The sequence below is a fragment of the Abrus precatorius genome, unplaced genomic scaffold (genome assembly GCF_003935025.1).
Source record: "Abrus precatorius isolate BTA unplaced genomic scaffold, Abrus_2018 Scaffold10, whole genome shotgun sequence".
NCBI lineage: Eukaryota > Viridiplantae > Streptophyta > Magnoliopsida > Fabales > Fabaceae > Abrus > Abrus precatorius.
In genome coordinates, this window is record NW_020874292.1 from 12,598,671 (window position 1) to 12,615,136 (window position 16,466).

Genomic DNA, 16,466 nt, shown 5'->3' on the forward strand with positions numbered 1-16,466 from the left:
TTATTTTATTGGTTGGTTAACTAACTTCACGCTTCAAATTAAATCTTATCCTTTTATTCCGAATGGACCCCCACTTCACTTTGTTCAATCGCAACCGTTCACTCCCCATCGTTCGAATCTACTCATTTTCTATTATACCAAGATATCAAATCCAAAATCATGTTGTGTACCATAAATCCAAATTGTTCGATACAAATGTATGGTGAGGGTTGACGCTTAAATGAGTTAGTGTTTGTGAAATACATGAGTTATAAATAAGTTAATAAGATAAATATGGTAAAAGTTATAGGATTTATAATGTAATTATTAATAAATTTTGCAGGTTAAATATTTTTAAATAGTAAATATTTAAAATAAATTATTAGAAAGTAGTTTTTTTTAAATAAAAATATTTTAAAAATATAATTTTAACAATTATGAAAGTAAGTTTTCTTTTTTCATTTATATAAAATTTAATATATTCTCTCCTATTCACTTATTTTTATTTTTTAAGTTAGTTTAAATATTTCTTTTATATTTTTAATAACTAGTTCTAATAATTAGTTTGATAAATTTAATAATTATAGTTAAAATTTAAGTGATAAAAGTTTGAAAAAGATATCTAAGATAAGAGATTAAATGAAATTAAATAATTTTTTTCTTAAAATAGTGACTTAGAAGTTTTGTTTAATTCATTCTTATTTTATTTTAATTTTTTTTTATTTCTTCCTCCCAACAGCATATAAACATATTTAACAAATTTAACAACCTAAATAATCATAGTCACTTTTTACTATTATATTTTAATTTGGGATTTTGTAAACGAAATATTAAATTTGTAAACATTATATACGCATTTCAATTCTATTAGAAACCAATGACTTACCTAAACCAGAATATAAATAATGACCAAAGAGATGTAATTTAATACTAAAAAATATAGAAAAATTATTCTTTATGATTTTTACTTAAGTTAATTTTATACTGTGATGAACATACAAATTTCTTCAATATTCACTTACGTTATTCTTTTTAAGTTAAGTCAAGTTGATTTCGCTTAAGTCATAATAATTTGGCTTAAGCGAAAATATGCTACCAAATCTTAGTTTAAACTAAATTTTATTTATTTAAATAAATATTAAAATATCTTGTGTAATTTAAGCAAATTAATAACTTTTTAAAAAAAAAAATTTGTAACTTTTGTTTAAGTAAAAATGAAATTTGTAAAAATCATGTAGAGAAAATACAACCAATGTACATGAAAAACATGAAAGAGATCTAAAATGACATTGAACAATTTATCAATATATAAGTTAATTTTCATGATAAATTAAACTGTGAAAGTAAATATAAAAGTTTTAATTTTATAAATCATAAATTTCATACACAAAGTTTGTAGAAAAATCCTAAAGATCTAAAATGATATTTAATATTTTATTAATTTAATATTTATTTTTAATTATATATTAAGACTACATATGTGAATGAAAATTTTATTAAAATTACTGTCTATATACAAAGTACATATAAAATTTAATTGAAAAAATAAAAAATAACTATTAATACAACTATACAAAAATATAAAATAACAAGTTTTAAAGAGTTAAAGAGTTAAAGAGTGATTTTATATTATAAAAAAAATAATTTTACAAATTTTTATAAAAAATTAAATCATAAATATATAAAAGATAGGATTATTAAGTTACATGTAAAAACTTAAACCGTTTATTTTTAAAAAAAATATATATTTAACAATTTACAAAACTCTCGATGATACACCAGTTAGTTATCATTCGTGTGTTAGCCCCAGTAAAATTGTAGTTAAAAAAATTTGAATGTACTAAACATTGTGCGGAAATAATCAAGCACCCATGAATGCATTAATTGACTATGTATGTGACTTTAGATTTTATTTACAAAGTCTTTTTTTAGCTCTGTATTGATTGAATTGAGACAAATAAACCAAATGACAAATAAAGTTTTTAAAGTTTGAATAATTTATATTATGAATTTAATTGGAATGTATTGATAATATAAATATTATTTTTTACAGTTATCTAATATTATCCAGATTTATTGTCTTTTATATTAATCAATTTAAAATTCATATTTATTGTATATTATAATTATAATTGATAGTTTAAAAAAATTATATTATGTAATGGCTTATGATAATGAAGCTGAAGTAGAAGAGGATGGAAGTGATTTTGTCACCAGCCCAATATTGAAGAGCAGGCCCAAACGTAATAGAGTTAAGCCAAAGTATTTTGCAGACTATGATTGTAGTGTTAAGGATAAATTATAGAAAAGCATATCCAGAAACTACATGAGCTTTTGCGTGGCCACTCTTATCAGCAAGAGTGATAACGCACAGAATCGGAATTTCTATAAATACCTGTTTTAAGCTCAGAACTCGGGGTCTTTGGTTCATTTTTCATTTTTTCTGTTAGATTCTCGTTGAGAGAGTGAGAGAGAGGATTGGGGTCGAATTTCGAAGTTCCAAGAAGAGGCATTGGATTGGAGCTCGTGGAGATGACTTCTCTGTAATTCTTCTCTTCTTCTCCTTCTCTCTCTTTCTCTGTTACAATGTTTGCTTAATTCTCCATAGTTAGGAGTTTATGGATCTTGAATTGATGTATTAATTCGACTTTTGCTTCTGAAATTTGAGTTCTTGGATTAATTGAATTGTTAATTCTGCTATTATTGCAATCTGTGAATGGAAATTCGTATTGTTAATCAAAGAGGAACATTTACCAATGGAAGTTGGATTTGCTTCTCTGATCTGAGTTAGCAATTAGAATTGGGGATTTCTTAGGGATAAGGAGACCTAATTCTACAATTCTAAGGTTCCAAGTCTTAATGCAACATGAAATTGAACTTCACCTAAGGGATTAGAGGGTTTTAGTTGCTTGTTAGGTCAATGATTTAAGGAATTAAACTTTGACTATTAATAAGAGAAACTGATTGGCAATTAACTAATTACTTGAATATTTAGAGGCATGATTGAATTGATATTGACATTCTTGTGAAATAAATTTCTAACTATTCTTTATTCCTATCTCATTTCAGCACAACTTTCATACTCTGTTTTTACTGCAAGTTTCTTACCTTTTAATTGTTCCTAATCTTGATTTCTGAATGTTACAAATCTTCCAATTTCTTATAGCTCAAATGGTTATTATTCTGTGAATTGATAATTGATTTCCTAATTCCCTGTGGAGACGATATTCTGATCTTAAAAATTACTCATTACTTGTTGCAATTCCTAGTGCACTTCCTAGTGTTTAGAGATTGTAAACACAAGTTTTTGGCGCCGTTGCAGGGGAAATTTGTGTTTCAATATCATTAGTAGCAGAGAGGTAGCTAGATTGAGCATTTATTTTTGTTGTTTTGCTTCCAAATTTTTCTGCATGATTTTTTTTCTTTTTGCATTTTGTATAGTTTTATGCACTATTTTTTGCTATTTTTTTTCATTTTTCTGCATAATTTCATTTTTCATTTCTCTAAATCATTTTCTATTGAATTATGCATAATTCTGCAGTTGCTAGATTTGAATTTTATATGCTTTTGCTGATATCTTTTGCATAATCTTTGTTGTGCATTTCTGAATACTGATTTGTAGTCTAATTTTGTTTCATTTTGATTTGTATATGCGTGATAAAAACAAAAATAAATCAACTCTGGCCTTTGATCCTGACATAGACATAACCTTAAGAAAATTAAGAAAAGAGGCTAGAGCAGAAAAATTCATAGGAAGTGATAGTGAATTAGAAGTTGTCTATTCTCCAGAAATTCAGAATACTCCTAGAGTAAAAAGAACACCTACACCTTTGAGACAACCAAATCCAGAAATAGAGATGGCAGAACAGAATAGGATTAGAACATTAGGGGACTATGCAATTCCTAACATGCAAGGTTTTAATTCTTCAATAATTAGGCCAACTATCCAAGCCAACCATTTTGAGATTAAACCTGCCCTATTACACTTTGTCCAACAGGATCAGTTTTCTGGTGGAAATTCTGATGACCTTAACCTACATATTTCAAACTTTTTGCAGCTATGTGATACCGTAAGAATGAATGGGGTTAGTGAAGAAGCCATCAGACTGAGATTATTTCCCTTTTCCTTGAGAGATAGAGCCAAATGTTGGTTGCAAGCTCAACCACAAGGAAGCATCACAACTTGGACAGAGCTAGTGAATAAATTTCTAACCAAGTATTTTCCTCTATCCAAAGCTGCTAAGCTGAGAGGAGAAATTACATCCTTTGTGTAGCAGGAAGGAGAATCCTTGTATGAAGCTTGGGAAAGATACAAAGAATTACTGAGAAGGTGTCCACATCATTGTATCCCAGATTTGACGCAATTGGAGACTTTCTACAATGGGATAAATACATCAACAAGAACAATGGTTGATGCTGCTGTTGGAGGTTCCTTAAATACAAAGTTTTTAGAAGAAGCCCAGAGAATTATTGGGATGATGGCATCTTCAATGTACCAAAATTCAAACTCAAGAAATCAAGGAAGAAACTCTGGTTATGAAGCTAAGGTTTTGGAAACCTTTCTTGCATAGAACCAGCTACAAAATCAGATGTTTTCAGAACAAATAGCTGTTCTAACTCAACAAATCAACAATCTTCAAGCAGGGAATATGCCTACTAGTCAGCTAAACTGTGATTTCTATGGAGGAAATTATGTCAATGGTGCATGTGAGGCATCTACAAGTGAATCATAGGAACAAGTGAATTATATGAATAATTTTCAGAGACAATAATCCTCATATCCTCCTGAATTTCAATTTTTGAATAATAGAAGTCAGCAGTATTCTAATTAGAATAATCAATATTCTACTGCCAAGACTTCTAACTCCAATTTACCTTTTTCTAATACAGGTCCAGCAGCACAACAATCTTATTTTCAGAGGAATCCATCCACTCAACCTCAAGGAACTCAAAAATTATCCAAACCTATGAATGAAAGGTTGACTTAGATGGAGGAAACCATGCTGCAGTTTATGAAGGTGACCCAAACAAGCTTCAAGAATCAAGAAGCCTCTATGAAGAAACTGGAAACCTAAATTGGACAGCTAGCTGAGCAGTTGTCCAGCAAAGATGAGGGCATATTTTCAAGCAATACAGTGATCAATCCTAAGGAGCAATGTCAAGCCATCACTACAAGGAGTGGAGTTGTAGTTGCAAGTCCAAAAGCTGCAGAAAAGAAAGTTAATGATGCAGTAGAAGAAAGGAGAATTGAACAAGATCTACAACAAGGAAACTTCATATTATTAAAGAAAGAGCAATCAAAAGGAAAAGTGGAAGCTCCTACAAATTCTGAAAGGAAGACAAAGAAACAACTCTTTGAATATGCTTGCAAGCCAATAGATCCAGAAAAATACAAGAGGCTGCCTTATCTTCAAAGGGTTCAAAATCCTAAACAGGAAGAACAATTTGAAAGGTTTCTTAATGTTTTTAAGAAATTACAGATTAACATACCTTTTGTAGAAGTCTTGGAGCATATGCCTTCATATGCAAAATTTATGAAAGAACTACTTTCCAGAAAAAGGAAGTTAGAGCATGACAAAACAGTACCCTTGACAGAGGAATACAGTGCCATTCTCAAGAGAAAGCTTCCTCTAAAACTCAAAGATCCAGGATCATTCAACATTCCATGTGAAATAGGACAGTGCACTGTAAGAAGAGCATTATGTGACTTGGGAGCAAGCATTAACTTGATGCCTTTAGCTATCATGAAGAAACTAGGCATAGAAGAAGTGAAACCTACCAACATCACACTGCAACTAGCTGATAGATCATACACTTATCCATATGGAGTTATTGAAGATTTATTGGTTAAAGTTGACAAGTTCATTTTTCCTGCAAATTTTGTATTTCTGGACATTGAGGTGGATGCAAACATACCTTTAATCCTAGGAAGGCCATTTCTTGCAACAGTGAGAGTTCTTATTGATGTGCAAAAAGGTGAACTTATGCTTTGAGTTCAAGATGAGAAGGTAGTGTTTAATGTGTTTGAAGCATTAAAATATCCAGTTGAAGATAATTCATGTATGAGAGTAGATATTTTGGATTCTATTATTACACACTATCCTATTAATGAATTTGATGAAAATTCTGTGTTGAGAGAAACCATAGCTGCAGGAAATATAAATTCTGAGATTTGTAAAACAGAACAAATGATGGAAATTGAGCAGCTACTAGAAGCTCTACCAATTCTGAATCCTGCAGAAAAATCAGTTAAAGAAGAGCTGAAAAAGGAAATAAAAAAAGATCAAAATCAGAAGTTAGAGCTCAAGCAACTACCTTCTAACTTGAGATATGCTTTCTTGGATGAGAGTCACGAAAATCCAGTTATCATCAACAATGAACTCAAGGAGGAAGAAGAGGAAAAGCTGCTGAGAATTCTGAGAAAACACAAATCTACAATTGGCTGGAGTATTTCAGACTTGAAATGTATAAATCCTTCTTTTTGTAAACACATAATTTTATTTGAAGAGAAGTTTAAGCCAGTTGTACAGCCACAAAGAAGATTGAACCTAGCCATGAAAGAAGTAGTTAAGAAAGAAGTCATGAGGTTGCTAAATGCAGGGATCATTTATCCAATTTCTGACAGCCAATGGGTGAGTCCAGTCCAAGTTGTCCCTAAGAAAGGAGGGATAACAATTCTACCTAATGAGAAGAATGAACTTATACCTACTAGGACTGTCACTGGCTGGCGCATGTGTATTGACTATAGGAAGTTGAATGATGCAACTAGAAAGGACCATTTTTCACTACCATTTGCTGATCAAATGCTGGAAAGACTTATTGGACATGCATTTTACTATTTTCTTGATGGGTATTCAGGATACAACCAAACAGCACTGGATCCTTTGGACCAAGAAAAGATTGCTTTTACATGTCCATTTAGAGTTTTTGCATATAGAAGAATGTCTTTTGGATTATGCAATGCTCCTGCCACTTTTCAAAGGTGCATGTTTTCCATTTTTTTTGATTTGGTAAAAAAAATTATAGAGGTGGTCATGGATTATTTTTCTGTATTTGGTGATTCATTTGATGATTGCTTAGCTAATCTATCCACTATTTTGCAGAGATGTCAAGATACTAACCTTGTGTTGAATTGGGAGAAATGTCATTTCATGGTCCAAGAGGGCATTGTGCTTGGCCATAAAATTTCAGAAAAAGGAATGGAGGTGGACCAAACAAAAATAGAAGTCATTAGTAAACTGCCTCCACCAATCAATGTTAAGGGAATTAGGAGTTTTTTAGGAGATGCTGATTTTTATAGGAGGTTTATTAAAGATTTTTCTAAAATTGCAAAACCTCTTAGTGATTTACTTGTGAAAGATGCTGATTTCATATTTGATGATACTTGTTTGCATGCATTTTTTGTTTTAAAAGAAAAACTAATTTCTGCACCTATTCTTGCAAAAGCTGATTGGAATTTTCCTTTTGTACTAATGTGTGATGCAAGTGATAGTGCAGTGGGTGCTGTTTTAGGACAGAAAAAGGATAGGAAATTGCATGTCATTTATTATTCCAGCAATGTTTTAAATCCTGCACAAGTAAATTACACAACCACAGAAAAAGAACTCCTTGCTATTGTGTTTGCCTTTGACAAATTCAAATCATATTTGATGGGATCAAAGTTTATTGTATATACTGACCATTCTGCACTGAAATACTTGTTGTCAAAATAGGATGCTAAGCCAAGATTGCTGAGATGGATTCTATTGCTGCAGGAATTTGAATTGGAAATTAGAGATAAAAAGGGAAAGGAAAATGGGGTAAATGACCAACTGTCCAGACTTCCATTGGAAAGTCTAAACCCTGACTCCTTGGAAATTAATGAAGAATTTCCAGATGAAAGGGTTCTTGTAGTAGAAGAGATGCCTTGATTTGTTAACATTGCAAACTTTAAGGCTACTCAATTAATCCCAAAGAGGTTCACTTGGCAGTAAAAGAAGAAGTTCTTACATGACAGCAAATTCTATGGGTGGGGAGACCCTTATTTGTTCAAGATTGGGGTAGATGGTCTAATTAGGAGGTGCATTCCACAAAATGAACAATTTGAGGTATTATTGCATTGTCACAACTCAGAATATGGAGGCCACCATGCAAGTTCAAGGATTGCTGCAAAAGTACTTCAAGCAGGGCTTCTTTTGGCCTACACTCTTCAAGGATGCTAAGAAGTATGTTAAAAGCTGTGATAAATGTCAAAGAACAGGCAACATCTTTAGAAGGCATGAGCTGCCATTGACAAACATTTTAGAAGTAGAGTTATTTGATGTATGAGGAATTGACTTCATGGGACCTTTTCCCCCATTATTCTCTCATGAATACATCTTAGTGGCAGTAGATTATGTTTCTAAGTGGGTGGAAGTCATTCCCACAAGATCAAATGATGCCAAGGTAGTGATATCTTTTATAAGAAAGAACATTATTGCAAGGTTTGGAGTACCCAGATTTCTGATAAGTGATGGAGGTGCTCATTTCTGTAACAAACACCTTGAAACAGTATTAATGAAGTATGGTGTGAAGCACAAGGTTGCTACTCCATACCATTCACAAACAAGTGGACAAGTGGAAGTGTCAAACAGAGAAATCAAGCAAATTTTAGAGAAAGTAGTGAGTAGTTCAAGAAAAGACTGGTCAAAGAAACTGGATGACTCCCTATGGGCATATAGGACTGCTTTTAAAACTCCAATTGGGATGTCACCATACCAATTAGTCTTTGGAAATGCATGTCACTTACCTTTAGAGTTGGAGCACAAAGCTTATTGGACTACTAAGTGGCTGAACTTTGATTTACCAAGTGCTTGAAAGAAGAGAATTCTGCAATTACATGAATTGGAGAAGTTTAGACAGCAAGCTTATGAGAATGCAAAGTTGTACAAAGAAAAAACCAAGAGAATTCATGACAAATTCATTCTGCAAAGAGAATTCAAACCTGGACAGCAAGTGTTGTTGTTCAATTCTAGGTTGAAACTATTTCCAGGAAAACTAAGATCAAGATGGTCTGGACCTTTTATGATCAAAGAAACATCTCCCTTTGGAGCAATTCTGATTGAGGATCAAAAGATAGGGAGAGAATTTCAGGTCAATGGCGAAAGATTGATAGTCTACCATGGAGAGGAATTTGCAAGGAATATCTCATGTGTCAAATTAGTTCCTCTTGAGTGAGGAACATTTAACGTCAAGCTAGTGATGTTAAAGAAGCGCTTTGTGAGAGGCAACTCATATTTCTAACTCATTTTAAGCTTTTTGTATTATTTTAGAAGTTTGCATTTCATTTTTACAAATTTTGCAGTTTCTGCAAATTAAAATTCTGCATATTCATGTCTTACAATTCTCTGCAAGTTCTGCTGCATCTGATTTTCTGAAGTGAATATTATAATTGATTAGAGATTTGATGTTATGAAAGCGTATTTTAAGGTTTAGAATTCTATAAATATTCTGCTGCATCTGGTTTTTTGAATTAAATATCATAATTGATTAAAAATTTGAGGTTGTGAGAAGTAAATTGAAGGATTAAAGTGTGAGAAGTGAGTTAATTGAGGTTTTAGAGGCATTTGATTAATGATAGGAGTCATTATTTTGCAGGAAAGAAGCTACGTAGAGAATGCATTTTGAAGATCTCTGCTGGAACAATCACTTTTACTGACAAAAGTGATCACGCAGAGGCATCAAGGTAAACACGCTCCTCTGGAACACTCACTCTCACTGATGAGAGTGATCACGCAAAGGTAGATGAGAAAACATACTCTCTGGAATGCTCACTTTCCCTAGCAAAAGTGGTTACGCACAGGTAAGTATGAGTTCTTTTATGTGCGTTACATTTTTTTGTGAAAACAGTTGCAACATTGCTTGCGCGTTGTCACTTTGTCCAGCAATAGTGATAACACGCCCCTCACCCAGAAAACTTAACTCTCTGGAACGCTCACTCTAATCAGATAAAGTAACCACGTTGAGTGTCTTAAATGCTGTAACATTCACTTTTCTTGCTTAAAGTCGTCACGTGCCAACACGTGACTATAAATATAAACTAAAGTGAACACGCACACACCTTTGCACTTACAAATTCCTCTTCTCTCTGAGTGTTCTCTGAGATTTCACTTCTTATATACATCAACCTAGCAACAACAAGCTTTTCTCCCATATTTCTACATCCTTTTTGCTAGGTACGCAACTCTCTTCTCTCTGAAATAGTGGATTAGGGTTTTCTGTGTTAATGTTTTAGGGGAAATGAAAAAAGGGGTAATAGGAAATTGTTTTGAGGTTATTTGACTTAATAATAGCATGAATAATACACTGAATAAGTTTCCCTGTCATTTAAAATTTCTTTTAAGAAGATTCGAATCTGCATTGCATATTATTTTAACAAAATTTCTGCAAAAATGAGACTGACCTAAAAAGACTTCAGTGAAAATGTTTGAACTAAAATTGTTATTCAATTTAGAATAGTAATCTGTACTTCTAACTTTTAATCCATTTTTAATAAAGAAAAAAAAAACTTTGAATAAAAATTATGAGAATGATTTCTGGAGTTACATTCTGCAATGTTTTCTGGTTTTAAGTTAGAAGAAATTCTCGAATGAGCAATAGGGCACTGTTCTGAGGTTAATTGGTTCAATAATAGAAGGGACAACACTTTGAATAAGTTTTTCTGTTACGTATGAATTTTCTATGAGATTAGAATCTGCATTGTGCCAACTTTCTGATTAAATTTCTGCAGAAGTTCAGTGATCTATAAAGACTTTAATAAAAATGTTTTAATTGAAAGATAATACTCTAAAATTGTGTTTTGTGTGTATTATTTTGGAAAATGTCAAAGAAAGGCAATGAAGTATTGCCTGAGTTTGTTGAAAAGTATTGAAATTGATTGTCTGAATTTATCTTCTGAAATGTATTATGTGTTTGAGGTATACGGAAAAGTCAGAAATGGGAATTAGGAGAACTATTCTGGTATTATTTGATTCAATAATAGAATGGAAAAAATGCTGAATAGGTGTTCACTATCATTCATGATATTTCTTTTAAGAAAAGTCAAACCTACATTACACACTATTTGAACCAAATTTCTACAGAATCCAATATGTCTAAATAGACTTCTGTATAAGTGTTGGATTGAAAATATCTGAATATGATTATCTACAATTATTTGTGATTCTGAAACCAGTTCTGGATGAATGTGATACAATAACTCTTTGCTGATAATGAGTGAGCGCATAACTGTTGAAAATTAGTTTAAACCTGAACTTAGCTCTCTGTATTACCATAATATTCTGTGATTTTGTGCACTCTGCAAATACAAAGTAGGGATATCAAATTAAAAATTATCTGAATGTGGTTGTTCAATTCTGTGCATCTGTACTTTCATAGGTGCATACGAATATATCCTGTTCTGCTTAAACAGCTCTCTTTTGCTGAAATTATAGAGTTTTGTTGAAATTTGGTTAAGACCTGTAATAATCCCTCTGCGTTAACATGATATGTTTTGAGAGTATGCACTCTGAATTTATATATTGGGATTTAACATGCTTTGACTGTGAATGCTTAATATTGTGCAATTGTGCTTTTGTATATGTATGATTGATTTCGCCTAACAGTAGACTGCATGTTATATTGGTTAGAAGAATTGAATTTCTGTAAATTGTTTGATTGAATCTTCTTCAGTATAAAAATTTATACTTTTGTAACTTTGTACTACAATATTAAAATGTTCAAGTGGTTCTTTTTTGCAGCAAACTGAAAAATGGCCAGAACCTCTATGAACACATAAGTTGGATCTTCCAGGAAAACTTAGGCTGGATCTTCTAGCAACACTCCAAAGAGGAGATCCAATAGGAACATCTAAGCTGGACCACCAGAAACACTCCTAAATCAAAGAAGGCCAGAACAGATGGTGCCTTAGCTTCCTCACCAATTGAAGTGTGTGATCCAAGGTTCAGAAGTATTGCTTATGAGAATTATTTCAAAGCAAATATTCTGAGGAGGAAGATTGTCCCTGATAGAGCTTTTGAAATTGTTGGGGACAATTACCCAGAATACAAAGAAGAAATTCAGAAGAGGGATTGGGAATCCTTCTGTCCCTAGCTAGCATGGGTTGGAGGGAAATAACCCAGGAGTTTTATACCAATGCTGTGAGGTTCAAAGGAGACAAATTTCCTAAGTTCAACATAATGGTAAAGGGGATGAGAGTGGACTTCACTCCTGCAAACATAAACAGAGTACTGAACATAATTTCTGCACAGCAGCCTGGACAGCTGGAGTTCAACGTTTTTAAAAATAGCCCTGACAAGGACTATGTGGAAATTCTGCAAAGGATTGGGGGGCCAGGAACAACTTGGAAGCTGAACCAGTCCAAGAAGCCCAAATGCATTGTCACCAAACAACTGCTGCCATTTGCCAAAGTGTGGAACACTTTCCTTCTGAACTCCTTTATGCCAGTCAAGCACAGTTCAACATTAGTTGTGAAGAGGGCAGAACTTCTTTTTGCAATAGTTAATGATTTGTATATTGATGTGGGAGAGGTCATCAATGAATGCATTTTAAATATTCTGAAAACCAAGAGAGATTCGCTTGCCTTTCCTTCATTAATAACCTTACTTTGTGAGGATGCAGGGGTCGAAGTTAGAGATTACCAAGAGAGGATTAGATCTATGCCTCTCATCTCTATCTCCATGGTGAAAGAAATATATGCTACCACATCGTGCACTGCAGCAAATCCTATTTCTTCTCAATTTAGAAAGAAAAAACCAATGATGATGAAGGACTCCTTAAAGCTAATGACTAAGAGACAAAACCAATTAGCAGAGGGGCAGACTAATCTGCAGCAAATGAATAGTTTAGGAATTTATTTTCTGTCATTAGAAATTTTGTAAATTTCTGTAATTAAGTTTCAAATCTTTTTGAGGTTGTAATTACAATTTGGTACATTTTGGTTTAATTTTCACATCTATGTTTTGAATATTTGTTAGCTTTCCAATTAATTACCTTTTTACTTGCTAATTGACAAATTTTTGGTGTTTTGTGCAAAAAATGTCACAATCACACATCACTCACACACAATGGATGTTCACACTTGCACAAGCTACCATGAAAAGGGGGGGTTTCATTCTCTACCTCTTGTTCATGTGTTAGCTTCACATTACACTGAATTGTTTCTAAAAAACACCAAAAATACTAGAATAGATATTAAACTGCTAGTTGTGAATCAAATGAAGTCTAATTGATAATTCTGTGAATTCTGTTTGAATTTTCTTTTTAAGTTGTTTTTCCCATTCTCAAAATGAGATCACACTTGTATTTTCAAAATGAGGCAGTCTTGCCACTAGGTGCATATAATTATGAAAAAGTGAATTGCAAGTTCATTGATCTACATGTTCACTTACAAACCCCTAGTGAGACTTGAGCTACATACTTTTCTTGGATGTGTGATTAATCATAATTTTGCTGCACCCTCTAGAACTTGTCTTGTTTCCTGATTAAATATGCAATTTACAGTTTTCACATATATGATGGAGGCCTTGTTTGAATATGCCTAGTTAGCCTAAATGACCTCCTTTGTGCTTGATTGTCTTAGTTCACCCCTTGAGCTTAATATCCCTTTTCTTGAAATTACCTCATTATAAGCCTTGCTGAAAAACCAATTTTACCATTCAAATGAAATGAGGCATAAAGAGTTTAATCAAGAATGAGTTTTAAAACTAAGTTTGGGGTGACATCCACATTTTAATTGCTTGGGGACAAGCAATGTTCTAAGTTTGGGGTGGGAATAGCAAGCTATATAGTTTTTGAGTTCAAAAAGATAGGAAGAAATAGCAAAAAGCAGCAGAAAAATGAAAAATATGCAGCAAAGTCGTGAAAAGAGAAAAAGGTGAATTCAAAAGAAAGAATTACAGCAAAATGCTGTAGAAAAAGAAAAAGAAATTTAATGAAAAGGAAAATAGTGAATGAAAGCAAGAAAAGAAAGAAAGGAAAAGTAGAATTACTGCACGAATGAATCTATGTGCTGCATAATTGAGAGAAATAGTGAGAAATAGTGCAGACTCATGCTAGTTTTAAAGTCATTCACTCAAAATGTCACTGATCCTTTGAAAATGCATGAATTGTTTTTCATTTTGTTCAATACCTACCTTGACCTTAGCCTTTTTATAACCTGCAAAAAGTCCCTTGGATGTGTGATTAACTGTATTAAGCAGAGGAAATTGAGAATATGGGCAAGCATATGGTAGAGTGTAGTTAAATTGATGATTTAGAGAGAAAATAGTACCTAAACATTGTTGAGTGATGAGAGAAACACTTCCAAGTGAGCTGTGATCATGTTTATTAATTGTGCTCACATGAATTTTGATGAAATATATGAACTTAGATAACAATTCTTACTCACTAATGATTATGCAGTATGAAGATCATGATGAGTATTGGGATGAACAATTTGATTGAAAATTCTACAGAAAACACAAAATTAGAAATTGAAAATTCTAAGATAAGCAGTTTATGAAGTGATTTTGCAAAATGGAAGAATTACCCTTGGTTTAGTTTGATTTGCTTGAGGACAAGCAAAAATTCAAGTTTGGGGTAGTGATGAATCCATATTTTTACTAATATTTTAGCATATTTCTAACCCATTTGATAAGGAAAATACATGAGAAAAGCAGAAAAGCTCAAAAAAATAGAATGATTGAATGTTTTATTTCAATTTGTAGTTATTTTAACATTGGTGAGATTTTTTTTATTAGAAATTAAGAATTTAATCTTGTTTTGAAGGAATAATCTGAGCAAGGTTCATGAAAATGGAAAATCAATGGAAAGAAAAAAGAAGAGTAGCAATTCTAGACTCAAAGCACAAGAATTATGGAATGCAAACTGGGCGTGATCACTATTGTTAGTGAAAGTGATCACTCCAGACATCAAAGAGGAATAAACACTGGGCGTGATCACTATTGCCAGTAAAAATGATCGTTCTAGAGCTTAAAAGAAGAAGGGAGTCTGGGCGTGGTCACTCTTACCAGCGAAAGTGAGTGTTCCAGAGAGTTACTCAGAAGAACAAGCTCTGCGTTAACACTCTTGCTGGCGAAAGTGAGTGTTCCAGAGAAGGTAAAATTTCAGTGAGCTCTGCGTTAACACACTTACTGGCGAAAGTGAGTGCTCCAGAGAAGGCAAATTTTCAGCGAGCTCTATGTTGTCACTCTTGCCAGCGAAAGTGGATGTTCCAAAGAGGAGTGAATCAAGGCAAGTTGTGCGTGATCACTCTTGCTCTCGAAAGTGACCACGCGCAACCACTTGACCTCCTGCGTTGCAACTCTTAGCAGCGAAAGTGACAGTTCCAGTTTCCAGAAACTACATGAGCTTTTGCGTGGCCACTCTTATCAGCAAGAGTGATAACGCACAGAATCGGGATTTCTATAAATACCTGTTTTAAGCTCAGAACTCGGGGTCTTTGGTTCATTTTCCATTTTTTCTGTTAGATTCTTGTTGAGAGAGAGAGGATTGAGGTCAAATTTTGAAGCTCCAAGAAGAGGCATTGGATTGGAGCTTGTGGAGATGACTTCTTTACAAATCTTCTCATCTTCTCCTTCTTTCTCTTTCTCTGCTACAATGTTTGCTTAATTCTCCATAGTTAGGAGTTTATGGAACTTGAATTGATGTATTAATTCAACTTTTGCTTCTGAAATTTGAGTTCTTGGATTAATTGAATTGTTAATTTTGCTGTTATTGCAATCTGTGAATGGAAATTCATATGGTTAACCAAAGAGGAACATTTACCAATGGAAGTTGGATTTGCTTCTCTGATCTGAGTTAGCAATCAGAATTGGGGATTTCTTAGGGATAAGGAGACCTAATTCTATAATTCTAAGGTTCCAAGTCTTAATGCAACATGAAATTGAACTTCACCTAAGGGATTAGGGGGGTTTAGTTGCTTGTTAGGGTCAATGATTTAAGGAATTAAACTTTGACTATTAATAAGAGAAATTGATTGGCAATTAACCAATTACTTGAATATTCAGAGGCATGATTGAATTGATATTGACATTCTTGTGAAATAAATTCCTAAACATTCTTTATTCCTATCTCATTTCATCACAACTTTCATACTCTATTTTTACTGCAAGTTTCTTACCTTTTAATTGTTCCTGATCTTGATTTCTGAATGTTACAAATCTTCCAATTTCTTACAGCTCAAATGGTTATTGTTCTGTGAATTGATAATTGATTTCTTAATTCCCTGAGGAGACGATATTCTGATCTTAAAAATTACTCATTACTTGCTGCAATTCCTAGTGCACTTGCTAGTCTTTAGAGATTGTAAACAACAACACTTTGCGCAACAGCAATACAAACCCTTGGGCAAACCGCCAAGGAAATCAGAATGCACCCTATCGTCCCCCCGTGTGCCAAATCAAAGGGAGAAGATAGAAAGAAAAGAAGCTCCTAGATTTCAATCCAATTTTCAAGAACAGATGATGCAA

At 32.9% G+C, this 16,466-nt stretch overlaps 1 non-coding gene across 1 annotated transcript; it reads right to left on the reverse strand.

Moving 5' to 3' along the window:
* Positions 1-4,220: 4,220 nt before the first annotated feature.
* LOC113853422 lies at positions 4,221-4,327 on the reverse strand. The gene has a single exon (XR_003502594.1). It is a non-coding gene; the product is annotated as a small nucleolar RNA R71 (small nucleolar RNA).
* Between the last annotated feature and the right edge of the window lie 12,139 nt (positions 4,328-16,466).